The sequence below is a fragment of the Phocoena phocoena genome, chromosome 17 (genome assembly GCF_963924675.1).
Source record: "Phocoena phocoena chromosome 17, mPhoPho1.1, whole genome shotgun sequence".
NCBI classification, from domain to species: Eukaryota; Metazoa; Chordata; class Mammalia; order Artiodactyla; family Phocoenidae; genus Phocoena; species Phocoena phocoena.
In genome coordinates this window covers 51,580,626-51,594,938 of record NC_089235.1, presented here as the reverse complement: position 1 = coordinate 51,594,938, position 14,313 = coordinate 51,580,626, and positions in this window count along the sequence as shown.

The window sequence follows — 14,313 nt, the reverse complement described above, 5'->3', positions numbered from 1 at the left end:
AAAATTTAATAAAATTAGTTTCAAAATTATTTTAAGATCAAACTAATGAGCCAAAGACAATAAAATTTACAGAGATTTTTATTTGAGTAAAACAGCAAGTTGAGCCATATAATTAATATTAAAACATTAAGTTCAGAAGACAGTGTGATTATGTCACTGGTTTATAATATTCCACCACTGACTTGAGCTATATATTTATGTATATTGTACATTTTAATTAAGCATTAAATACAGTTTTTTTTGTGACTCCCTTCTGTCATTTGCAAATGGACTGTTTCCACAGGTAAGTTTCAAAGCACACAAAGAGTACATATACACAAGTGTACACGTGCACACACATAGTTTTTAAAGCAATCCATGACACCTTTGCCATGTGCTTAGAGTCACAGTAGCAAAGTTGGTAAGTGAAGACAGGACAGCAGCTAAATCCTGATGAGATCCTGACCCCTGATATCTTGAACAGTTCTGAAAAAGTCAAGTCTCTTCTGGGGTAAAGCCATCTCGTTGGAAAGACAAGTTAGTTTTTAGAGGTCTTGCTTTCATAAAGGTCCTGATGAGATCCTGACCCCTGATATCTTGAACAGTTCTGAAAAAGTCAAGTCTCTTCTGGGGTAAAGCCATCTCGTTGGAAAGACAAGTTAGTTTTTAGAGGTCTTGCTTTCATAAAGGTCCTCTAATCCTGTCAATATATTCAGATGTCCATGATATGATCTCATGGACAAGTGATCAAGTGTAAGAAAGTCTGACTGAGCCTTAACTATGTTATTGGTTGAGTATATACCTCATAAACTTTCAGAACTCGCCTGTGGCAGAGAAAAATTAGTCAACCACAAAGTAATCATTGTATGCTAGAAGCTATTCAAAAGAAATTGCGGATACAGCATATAGAGTAGCTCACAAGCCATTGGAGGAAATAAGGCCAATGGAAAAATACCCAAGATCACAGACATTAAAAAAACAAAACAAAACTTAAAAACAATGTTTTAACTGTATTATCATCCTGCTTTTAGTTATTTTTTATTTGTTCCCCATAGCTTAGTCCCTGATAATTGTAGACTTTCCATAACTGTTGGTTGAATGGATAAAAACTAGCAGCCAATATTTGCTGAGTGCTTTCTGTGTGCCAAACATTATAGTGAGAACTTCTGTCTACATTATCACACTTAAACCACATGGTAATTCTATGAAGTATAGTTGTGGAAACTGAGACTTCTGTTACATACTCAAGGTCACCCAGTGAGTGAGGAAGTCAGGATTTGAAGCAAGATCTGTTACCCAGGGTGATGCTTTTAATAACTAGGAAATGAGTCCTTAAAGCAGATTAAAGTTGGAGGGTTTCCATCAGGAGCTAAACTGTTGGTGTACTCTCTAGTTCTGTTCACATAAACTTTATTTTTTTTTCAATGGCAGTGATTATAGCATGATCATACTGTTGCTACAATTTTTACTGGCTTATGTAAGATATTTTATTTGGTTTTCTATAAATGCCTCCTTAAGGAACATAGGGACACTGGACTTAAATGTAATTTCAGGTCACTGGTTGACCCAGCTCCAAAAATTCCTGTGAAAATGTTGCTTCCCACGGGTAAAAGATACATTCAGGATATAGGAACTGGTGTACAACATTTTAATTCTTGCCACAAAGCCCAGAGCTTCTGTGCATAAATGGACTTTGGATCATATTATGTTATAGCAACCTATCACCTTGGCACCTGGTTATTACCTTACTGACATTTAAATTCCAGGAGAACTAGAAAAATTACTTTTTTTTCCCCCCTAAATAGTTTTTTAAACAAAACTTAACTCCAAAGTGGGATTTGGAGTTCACCTCTGAGCTAATGGAAATGTGAAGAAGGTCTAAGACCAAGGTCAAAGTGGTCTAATAGCTTGGAATTTAGTCTGATATTTTTTCCTTATTAATTGAAAAAGGGATTATTTTCTCTTGCCAGTGAGTGGCTCTTGGGTTGGGAATATTGTGTAACCTAAGAAACCATCTTAATAAATTAGTCAGGAAACACATTGTTCGAACAATCTTATTTTTTGGCCTGTGGGGAGAATATATGGTTAAGTGATCCAGGGGGTAGGGTAGGGCAGGAAATTTACAAGATGAATGTTGGAGAATTTTATTCTTTGTGCATTCAGGATCCATCATAATTTATTGCACTGATGAAATTCCTATAAAACAACTTCTAGTATGTTGGATCTATAGAAGACACTTATCACCATTTTAGAATAGCTTACTACCTCGAAAAATCATTTGTTACACAACTGGATAAATTAGTATTTCTTCCTGACTCTCCTTCCATGATGCCATACAACAAATTGGCTCTGTTTTTTATCTTGAGTTCCATTTTCTCACAGGATACAAGTTGAGACAAAATATGTCCTAACCAACTGGCTGTTTCTCTGTAGATAACCTCTTTAATTTGTTATAAATATGACTATCTTGCTTAGTCCAAGTTAGTCCTTTGAAAATAGCCTGGGTTGAATGTGATTTTCAAGAGACAGTCATTTTGAGATGGAATCTAGAAACAACTAGATTAAGCCACCTCTTTAATCACAGAATCTCCTGTTTGAAAGGTACCTCAAAGGTCACACAGTACAACCACATTAACTATAGTTTACCATTAACTACAATCAGTTAATATTCATCGAATACTTGCCAGTACCTATGCTCCAAAGTTGTTTAATTAAAAAATAAACATTTTAATTTTATGTCCTCTGCTTTTGTTGTCACTGCATGACCCCTGAAACAGTTCCTGCTCAACGCTGTTTGATGCAGCATGATAGTGGTCAGGCAGGGAACATGTCTGTGGAAAGTTTGATGGTAGTCTGGCATTGTGTAACCACTGATAAGCTGTTTTGCCTTGTAACCAAGCAAAGGGGCTTCTCAGGAGACAGGCTGTCTGGATTTAAACATGGCTCTGATGTTTGCTAGCTCTGTGATCTCCAGTGCTATACCAATGTCTCTAAGTCTTAGTGTCCTGATATATCAAAAGGGGTAGCAATGCACTGACCTCACAAGCTTGTTGTAAGGGTCAAATGCAATAATATACATACATGACTTAACATAGCACCTTACCCATTGTATGTACTCAATTCATGCAACTATGGTTTATAGCATTATTACTGTTATTATCACACTGTGGCCTTTGTGACAGCATAGTACCTTGCCACATAATAGGTGCTCAGCATATATTTATCAAGTGAGTGAATGAATACATGAAGGAGATATCTTCTTTACTATGAGGTAAGTCGGTTAGCATTAGTGAATAGTCAATGCAAACGTTTGTTTTACGTTACACCTGTGGGCACAACCCGTACTCATAAGTAAGTAATAAGGCTGTCAAACTTGATCAGTAATCTCTGCTTACTCTTGGAACTCTAGATCTTGAATACAAGGAAGCTGAGGTTTAAGGGGAAATGTGGCATGAGGTCAATTTACCCAGAAGAAAAGCTGTCGTCTTTGATGTACAGCTAAACATAGGAGGCTTGGCTCAGACCTGCTTCATGGCCCAAACAGGATTGGTAGGTTTGAAGCAAATAAAATAAAAAAAACAGCTGTTGTTTAAATAAGGTTATGCAAAGACATGGATTCACTGTCTTTACATTGATTTTAGTTAGTGTTTATATTTCAAGACCCAGAGTGGTGTTGGCTAATTTCCACAGTAGAAAATTGCCCTGGTGAATATTTTCAAGCAGTTTCTTTTCCTTACTCATTCTTAGTAAAGAAAAAAATATTTAAATATCTGATATGAATGATTGAAACAAGCAAATACAAATGAGAAGGAAATTTTTATTGCAAGTCATCAATAACAGTACTAGACAAAATGACATTAATTAAAGAAATAAGATGCATACCGTAAAGTTAAAAAAAAGTTTTTCAAATATATTTTTGAAATATTGAGGGATTATTATATTTCATAAATTCTTTAAAACTTATGTTATTATCTATTACTTTCATTATGTGTTGGTTTATTTCAATTCAACAACTAGTTTTTGAGCACTTACTCTGTACTAATGATTTGGTCCCTGAGGAGATTGCACAAATGGGGGAAATAAAGCTAGTTTTAGTTAAAAGACGGTAAGTGCTATGATGAGTAGGAGGACATTGTGAGAGAAACCAAACATAGGTTAGAAAGGTCAGAAGAAGTTTCCTAGAGGAGATGAAACTTGAGACATGTTTTGAAAGATGAGTAGGAGTTAGTCAGAAGGTGGAAGTGGGTGGTGGGTTTAGAATAGGGCATTTCAGGTAATGGGAGCCAAAGACACATGGGAAGGAACATGCTGCTCTTGAGGAACGGCAAGTCATACAGGATTCTCAGGATGTGAAATGTAGGGTGGAGAGGGCAGAAAATAAGACAGGAGTAGTGGACTGGGTCACTCCACTTACTTGACTTCCTTCCTTTATTTCAAATCACAATATGCCAGCATTTTCAAACTGTGTTCCACTGCTTGTTAGTAGCGGTTACTTTGGAAAAAAAGAGATCATGAGTCAGATGCTCATGGGATATTCTGGGTTATACAATGTTATGTGTTTCTTTACTTCAGGTCTTTTCAGGACCGTTATTATGTCAGTGGCCTTTATGATGTAATAGAAGGATATAGTATGCAGCATTTTCTAAACTTACTTGAACACAGATCATCTTGTAGGATTTGTGTTTCATGGAATGCACTTTTGACAACCACTGCTATAGACAATAGGGAGTCTGAAAATAATTTAAAATATGGGAGTATAGCTCATTCTAGTAGCAAAGCAGAAGAAGGATGTGAAAGGGGAAAAATTAGATGCATTCATTATGATGTCACTGTCATAGTCCTGGAGTGGCCCAGAGAGAGATGGGACAGGCCCGACCTTCATCAGTAGACAACAATAATGAAGAGAAGGTGATTGATTGAGAAGCACTTAGGAATCTATGGGAAACACAGATCTGATGATTGCCTTCTCCTATTTAATTAGGAGGTTAAAATCAGCAGGATTAGGCAATTGATTGCATGTAAAGGGTGAGGAGAGGATGAATGAATCTATAATGACTCAGGTTCCTGATTTGGGAAAGTTGGTGACAAGTGGTACTTTCACTGAGATCTGAAATACTAGCTAGAGGAACAACTTGGAACTAAGAGTAATGGGAAGGAGACCTTTAGACACATTAATGTGCCTAGGGAACAAGTTGAATGTTTAAGTGGATGCGGGAGACACGAGTATACAGTGGTAGTGCAGTCCCTGTGAGTGGATAAGGTTACTCATCCAGGGAGGAACATGTACCATTTTACCAGAAAGCAATTTGCAAAAGCTATGCTTTTCAGGGAATTGCTTTCAGAGAATTAGCCACTTAGAAAATTGCCTTTTGGCTAATTATACATTGGCAAATTGTCTATAGGCAAATTGACCTAGAGCCACCAGGAAAACTGTAGAGCATGCAGGGACTTCAGGAAAAAATGAACCTTTGAATTAAGAGACAGCAGAGAAAAAAGGGAAGCTCATAAAAGAGAAATGAAGGGCTATGGAACGCCACCATATTTTCACCGGTGTGATAATTGGTACTGCCAAACAAATATTTATGTAAAAATGACTGCCTCTACGGAAGAATTAATACCAAACTGTTCTAAGTTGCAAGCTAGCTGGGAAGTTGTGCTTGTTCTGTAATGTGCTTAAATAAATGGTCCAAGGTCAGGATCAACTGAACTTCTTTATTTCTACCAGGAGTCCACTGTAACCCATGTCACCCATTGCTATTATGTATTTTTAACATAGCTCAAACTAAACCTAGATCTTACTGCGTATAATAGTGATGGCCATACGTAGATAGACACATTACATGCATATAACAGCAGCCAACATGTTTCAAGATGGAAATAATATGACTTTTATTTTTGAGATCTCTTGTTTAAATAAGAAATGATGATGATTCTTGGATTCTAATTTTGTACTCTTTAGTAAACTCATGGGTTTCTTTAGCAATGATCAGTTATCTTCAGAATTAACTCTCATATAGCTTCTGCTGGGCTAAGACCTGTTCCTAGGATATCAGGTTATCACCAAAGAATAAGTGTGTGGCCTTGTGTGGGGGTACTGTGTGGCCAGTAGAATAAGCAGAAGACAGGGTTTCTAGTCTCAAGGTTTGCTTATTAAATTATCTTTAGTTTTATTTAACGTTATTTTATTGTGATAAGAACACTTAACATGAGATCTACCTTTGTAACAAGTTTTTAAGTGTACGATACAGTATTGTTGATTATAGGGACAATGTTGTCCTAGCAGACCTCTAGAACTTACTTATCTTGCATAATTGAGACTTTATGCCTGTTGATTAGAAACTCCCCATTTCCCCTTCCTTGCAGTCGTTGGCAGCTACCATTCTGGTCTCATTCTATGAGTTAGGCTATTTTAGGTTCCATGTAAAAGTGAAATCATGCAGTATTTGTCCTTCCATGACTGGCTTATTTTACTTAGTAAAATGTCTTCACAGTTTGGCCATGTTGTCACATATAACCACACACTGGATTGGTTTTAGCGAAAAGGGGGGAAAGGAATGTATATTGAGTTACTTTTCAAATGGCTATAAAGCAGGAAGGACAAAATAGATCAGAAATCATAGGACAAAAAGCCAGGCATCAATAGTAGCTAGTCATTCTCTGAATTCCCTAAAGTTTGAGTTTCAATTATTTGGATAAATGATGAGGATCCATTCCTTAAATGAAGGTCCTGGGTTGCAAGCGTCTAAAAAGATAAGACAAATACTTGGAAATCATGCTTGAATGATATTAACACCTATAAATTAAAGAAATAGTTCTAACACTTTACCTAAATCCAGGCAGCCAGACATTGGTGTCCTATACATTTATTTTGAGAGTGTGGGACTATTTCCTCCACATTGTCTATGTTATGCTGTTCCAGCCCTGGCGTCTAAGGGCATGCTGTGCCCATCCTCTTATCCATCCAAATTCTATCTGTCTTTTGTCGTTTAGCTGAAAATGTCTTTTCTCCATGAAGATTTTCTTGACTCCTCTTGTTAATATCTCATTGCTGTATCATTGGTTCATTCAAAAATATTTGTTGAGTGTCACATTTTGTGTCAAGGCTCTATTTTTGCACCAGGGTTATAGCAGTGAACAAAAGCAAGCCCCCTTTCTCAAGGAACTTATTACATGAACTTACTTGACTAAGAAAATAATCTCTAGATAGATAGATAGAGGGAGAGAGAGATAAATGGATAGATGGATGGAAGGACAGATGGATAAAAAGATGGATAAATAGAGATATAGTTGATAAAGGCTATAAGGAAAAATAATAGGAGATAAATGAATAATAATAATAATAGGAGATAAATAAAATGACCGGAGAGTGATCAGCATGTGTGTGGTGGTGGGCTAATAGCCAGGATGTTATTGTTATTAGTGTTTACTGCCATAACTGTAAGTTCCTTAAAGAGAAGCACTCTATTCTACTTCTCTTATCCTCTCATCAGTGCCTGAGCACAGGGCTGGATCTGGGTAATAGGCTTAACAGATATTTGTTTATTGACATAGTTTTTCACTTTTAATCCAGATATTTTGGCATCACAGAGGCACAGCTTTAGTTTCCATTGAAATATTAAATTGGTCTAAATAGGCTGGCTTAGAGGTTTGTTTGGTTTCATATTTATATGCAGAGCAATATGCTCTAAATAAATCCAAAGTGATTAAATAACAGTTTTTGGCAGCAGTTTCTCCTTCGTGCTTCTATTTTTTCTTTCTTGGTTTTTTCCCTGATGTCCTCGCATTACTGGGAGATTTCCTAGTGCAATTAGTGTGGCTCTGCCCAGTGACCTTTCACCCTTGCATTGAACAGATGAAAAAGCTAAACCAGAAAGGAAAGGAGGATCATGACAGAGGTTACTGAAGAGCACTCTTTGGGGCTGGGAGGAGTGGGAGTGCATGGGTTACGTTCTCTCATCCATTTATGCCTCACGCCCTTTAGTTCTCAGTAAACCTCTTGCAGAAGGGCACAGACTATGAACAAGAAAAACTTTTGCCCAGGGAGTTATCAGGGGCAGTGCCAGGAAGAAGAAAAACAGAGTGAGAGAGAGGGAGGAGGGACGGGAAAAAAATAAATCTCAGGGGATCAAAAATGAACCAGGCCAAAAGTTTCACCCAGCTCTTGTATCAGACATGGCATCCCCAGATAGAGTTTCTTAAACCCAGTGAACTTTCAGATGGCATTAGAAAGAATTCCATTTGGAGTTTGAGGAGAATTTATAGTATTCTTGGAAAGGGTTTTTAAACATCACTAGTCTGCAAAGAAAAACAACAATCTGATTTTCTCTGTACTGTTTGCATTTCCCCCCCTATTTATTAATGTAGTCTTACTTTATAAAAACAAATGAAAACTGCACTAATTGGGTCTCTGTGAATACAGACCTTCTGCCTGTGCTAATTTCAACCTCACCATGATCCCTGAGAGGGAGACTTCCTGTCACAAAGGAAGAAACCCAAGTTTGAAGCAATTGAGAGCCTTCCCCAAAGCACACAACAGCTAAGTGTCAGAACAGGGATTTGAACCCAGGTCTTTGGGACCACAGTCAGAGTCCATGAATCTTTTATCTCCTTTAACAAGCATCAGATTGTTCAGGTGAGAAATTATAAGTATAGTATAGTACTGATGGCTGAAAACACTTACCATTCTCCCCGTATCAGTCATACACACAGACACACACACACACACACACACACACATTGGATATAGAGGGATGTAAATGGAATAAGAGGTCACATTGCCTTATGTCCTTGCCTAGCACCGTACGGGTCTTTTGCCTTATTTCTTTTTACTGCTCTGACTCCTCTTAGGCCATGGGCAAGTAGGCTGTCTTTTACAGTCACGATTATTTATAGTCATGTTTTATTTGGTTTGCCATGTAGGAAATTATCCTGAAGATCTCCAACTCCCTTAAGGTGTCAAATTACCCTACCATGGGATAGGAAGGTACTTTTAATGAAAATCGGGTAAGACTGTCAAGAAAGGGAAGGGAGAAAAGTTTCTACTAAGTAGACTTCAGAAGTAAAGATTAAAAGTGAAAAGTAAAATTTGCTTTTGGTACTTGGATACTGAAATCCTAATTTGGAGCCTGTCTTTCATGATACAAATTATGAAAGTATAGCCAAAATATTATGGTGGTGTTCAGCTGGCTTCTAGTAGAAAGCCACTGTGACCTGGGGAAAATCATTGAGTTATAGTTTCCTTATCTATACAAAATAAAGGGACTTATTTTAAATCATTCAATGCCAGAATTTTATGATCTTTTAAAATTTCCCATGTTTAAAGTTATGTGTTTTTTGAGCCTCCAAAATGACTCAAGTAATATTCTAAATATTATTTTAGAATATTTTATTTAAGAACTACCTGAATCTTAGGCTAATTGTACAAGGGGCCTTAACCTGTACATTGTGTTCATAATTCACCTAGAATTGCATGGATATAATTATCCTTACTGCCATGGCTATTTGTAGATCCATTTGGGGCTCATAAGCATGAAGTTTGGAGATTCAGGGCAATAATATTTGCTCTCTTGCTAAGGAGATGTTGGTAACATTATGCAGTCCATCTATGTAGAAAAGCCTCCCTTAGGACCTTTACCTAGTAAAATTGACAGAGCAACCGGTCAGGAAGCCGACAGCCAGGAGTAGCAGACATACAGGAAGTGAAAGGAGAAAACATTCTGCTTCTTCTGGTGAGTAAATGCAACAGCCTCAACCAGACCATTGGAACAGCTGTCATGCTGAGGTCATAGCACAAGGTTACAGGACATGCCATCCAGGAGGCGTTACAAGGACAGATAGGTAACACTTCAGCAATGACACAAGATCAGAAAGAAAAGAGATTTTTCAGCTGAGTGGAAGACAGGCGTAAGGAAATATTTATAACAATTTCTGCTGTAATCTAGAATTGTTCTATGGAAGCTATTGAAACTTTGTAGTGAAACTACAGTAATTCTCTGGGCTCAGTTCTTAGTGGGGACTTTGGCTATGCATGAGAAACAGACATTTTTACCAAACTGAGGTCCAGATAAATAAAATTAATTCAGCAGATGACTCTGCCTTTCTGAATTCTCAAGTATTTACTGAACATGGCACCCTTATATTTACATAATGTATTCCACTGGTATTAGAGATGCATGCTGTTTCTTACCATAGTGTATAGCAATCTGGTAAGATGTATATCTATGTTTTTCCTCTTTTTAATAGAGGATTCATCAAAATAATGTATATATTTCTTTAAATTCTGCTGTTTAGAAATGTGTTTATCCTATGGTTTTTATGATCTTTCCTTTTAGAAGTTAACTTGAATAATTTTGATGTCAGAAACTTTATTTTCTTGATTTGATTTTTTAAAAATTTTATTAACATTCTTTCTCCCTTCTGAGTAACCCCATAACTGGGAAAGATACCGAATAGTGTATGTGTGGGATTTGAGGGTCATTGCCACTTTGCTTATAGTAGGTCTTAGAGTGTCACATGACAGTCATACTTAAAATGAATTAACTTTAAAAAATATTTTTAGAGGGAATTTTGGTAAATTTGGGGTTGTTGTCTTTTGGGAAATCTGATACTCATCAACCAAGGCTGGGGATTACTGTTCTAAAATTGTAATTTTGCTTAACAGTGATCTCAGAAAAGGTCTAAAGTATTTGTAGCTGTCCCAGAGTCTTACTTTTAAATGAAGAATTGGCCAGAATCGAGAGGTGTGGCTGTAGAGAAAACCCCCACAGGCTGGTGATACTTGTGGGAGGAAAACCGGGAGGCATGGGTCCATCCACTGGGAAATTAGACTGCCCACAAGTGGGAGGGCAGCGAGGGAGTAAGGCTGGCGGGAGTGATGAGATGGGGACACCAAGCCCCCTCACTGCTAACCACAGATAAGGGAGGGGAATGATAGAAATTGCTTTCTTATGTGAAGTGCAGTTCCCTTATGGGAACAGGTGCAGGAGACCTGAAGGAAAAAAATCATACCATTCAGGCTGTGGCAAGATATAATCACAGGGTGTCTGGGCCCTACAAGTTCTGGGCTCTCCCTGGCTTCTTAGGAGGAGTTTTCCCCACGCTACACAAGGGGGACCAATGGAAACAGGAGAAGCCGCAGCATGTGGGAGGCCAATCTGAGGAGCTGTTCCCATGACTCATTTCTGGCACATGTACTTGGCTGCCCTCCTCAGCGGTGGGAGCCCAGAAGTAGTAAATTTGGTGGAGGAGGAGACAGCAGAGATGGCAAAAGTAGTAGACAGAAATAAGAATATGGTGCTATTGTGGATAGCAGTGGATTCTCTGGATGGCAGCAGGACAGGAGGCCAGAGGTCTCCCCACAACCACCTAGCCACCGAGAGAAGAGAGGCAACTTAGTGACACCCCAGAGGGAAGAATTTTGAGGGGCTGTTGTTCCAGTGACTCAGCTGTTTTGTCCCTACTCTTTGTCCTAAAACTGTATCTAGGCCTGGAGAGAAGCTTTTATGAGTAAGAATTTTAGAAAAATTAATAAAGAATTAATGGAGGGTGGCTTCCCTGGTGGCGCAGTGGTTGAGAGTCCGCCTGACGATGCAGGGGACACGGGTTCATGCCCCGGTCCGGGAAGATCCCACATGCCGCGGAGCAGCTGGGCCCATGAGCCATGGCCGCTGAGCCTGCGCGTCCAGAGCCTGTGCTCCGCAACGGGAGAGGCCACAACAGTGAGAGGCCCGTGTACCGCAAAAAAAAAAAAAAAAAAGAATTAATGGAGAATAAGAAGAATGAATAAAGAACTTATACTGAATATTAGAGGCTTCTGTGTCCATATACTTGCTTGATTAGATTGTGCCTTGTTTTGTATGTTTGCCAGCAATTCATTTTAAGAAAACTGAAAATAAAAGGTAATATGTCTTCCTTACATACCACTCCATGGTTCAAAAGCATTTTCACATGTTTTACATCATCTATTAAAAGGAAAAAAATGTGAGATAACCAAGGTTTGTTTTTCCAATTTCATGGACTAAGAAACCAAGCTCAAGTTAAGTTACTGTTCAAGGTTACATATTCTATAAGTGAATCAGGATTTGACTCCAGTTCTTTGCTTTTATTTTATTATATATTTTTTTGTTTTGGATACTTTATACGTTCATATGATTTAAAAAAATCTAACTGTAACAGCATAAAGAAGTTCCTGTCCAACCCCTGTCCATGTCCACTCTAGTCACCCCTCCTTTTTTTTTATTCTTTAAATCATACATATGTATTTTATTTACACTTTGATATATTTCATGATAAACAATTTTTTTTCCATCTTAACCAGTTTTTAAGTGTACAGTTCAGCGGTATCAAATACGTTCATATTGTTGTTTAAAAATCACCTCTGTTCCTCCCCATAACTGTTTTCATCTTGTGAAACTGAAGCTCTATACCCATTAAACAATAATTCCCCATTATTCCTTGCTCCCAGCCCCTGGTAACCACCAGTCTACTTTCTGTCTTTATGATTTTGACTATTCTAAGTACCTCATATAAGTGGGATCATACAGTATGTGTCTTTTTCTAACTGGCTAATTTCATTTAGCATAATGTCCCCAAGGTTCATCCATGTTGTAATACTGCAGAATCTCCTTCCTTTTTAAGACTGAACAATATTCCATTGCATGTATATCAACATTTTGCTTATCCGTTCATCCACTGATGGACACTTGAGTCACTTCCATGGTTTAGTTATTACAAATAATGCTGCTATTAACATGGGTGTACAAATATCTCTTAGAGATCCACTTTCAGTTCTTTTCACAGAAGTGGAATGGCTGGATCATATAGTAATTCTATCTTTAATTACTTGAAGAAACACCATACTGTTTTCCATAGTGACTGTAGCAATTTCCACCAGTAGTACACAAGGGTGTCAATTTCTCCATGTCCTAGCAAACACTAATATTCTATTTTTTTGTTAGTAGCCATCCTAATGGGTGTAAGGTGGTATCTCGTTGCAGTTTTGATTTGGATTTCCCTAATGATTGGTGATGTTGAGCATCTTTTCATGTACTTATTGGCCATTTGTATCTCTTCTTTGAGGAAATATCTATTCAAGTCTTTTATTCATTTTGAATCAGGTTATTTGGTTTTTTGTTGTTAAGTGTTTTATTTAAAATTTAATTTAATTTTTTTATACAGCAGGTTCTTATTAGTCATCAGTTTTATACACATCAGTGTATATATGTCAATCCCAATCGCCCAATTCATCACACTCCCACCCCCACCCCCCGCCGCTTTCCCCCCTTGGTGTCCATACATTTCTTCTCTACATCTGTTTCTCAATTTCTACCCTGCACACCAGTTCATCTGTATCATTTTTCTAGGTTCCACATATATGTGTTAATATACGATATTTGTTTTTCTCTTTCTGACTTACTTCACTCTGTGTGACAGTCTCTAGATGCATCCACGTCTCTACAAATGACCCAATTTCATTACTTTTTATGGCTGAGTAGTATTCCATTGTATATATGTACCACATCTTCTTTATCCATTCGTCTGTTGATGGGCATTTAGGTTGCTTCCATGACCTGGCTATTGTAAATAGTGCTGCAATGAACATTGGGGTGCATGTGTCTTTTTGAATTATGGTTTCCTCTGGATAAATGCCCAGTAGTGGGATTTCTGGGTCATATGGTAATTCTATTTTTAGTTTTTAAAGGAACCTCCATAGTGTTCTCCATAGTGGCTGTATCAGTTTACATTCCCACCAACAGTGCAAGAGGGTTCCTTTTTCTCCACACCCTCTCCAGCATTTGTTGTTTGTAGATTTTCTGATGATGCCCATTCTAACTAGTGTGAGGTGATAACTCATTGTAGTTTTGATTTGCATTTCTCTAATAATTAGTGATGTTGGGCAACTTCTCATGTGCTTCTTGGCCATCTGTATGTGTTCTTTGGAGAAATGTCTATTTAGGGCTTCTGCCCATTTTTGGGTTGGATTGTTTGTTTTTTTAATATTGAGCTGCATGAGCTGTTTATATATTTTGGAGATTACTCCTTTGTCCATTGATTTGTTTGCAAATACTTTCTCCTGTTCTGAGGGTTATCTCTTCGTCTTGTTTGTAGTTTCCTTTGCTTTGCAAAAGCGTTTATGTTACATTAGGTCCCATTTGGTTATTTTTGTTTTTATTTCCATTACTCTAGGAGGTGTATCAAAAAAGATCTTGCTGTGATTTATATCAAAGAGTGTTCTTCCTATGTTTTCCTCTAAGAGTTTTATAGTGTCTGGTCTTACATTTAGGTCTTGAATCCATTTTGAGTTCATTTTTGTGTATGGTGTTAGGGAGTGTTCTA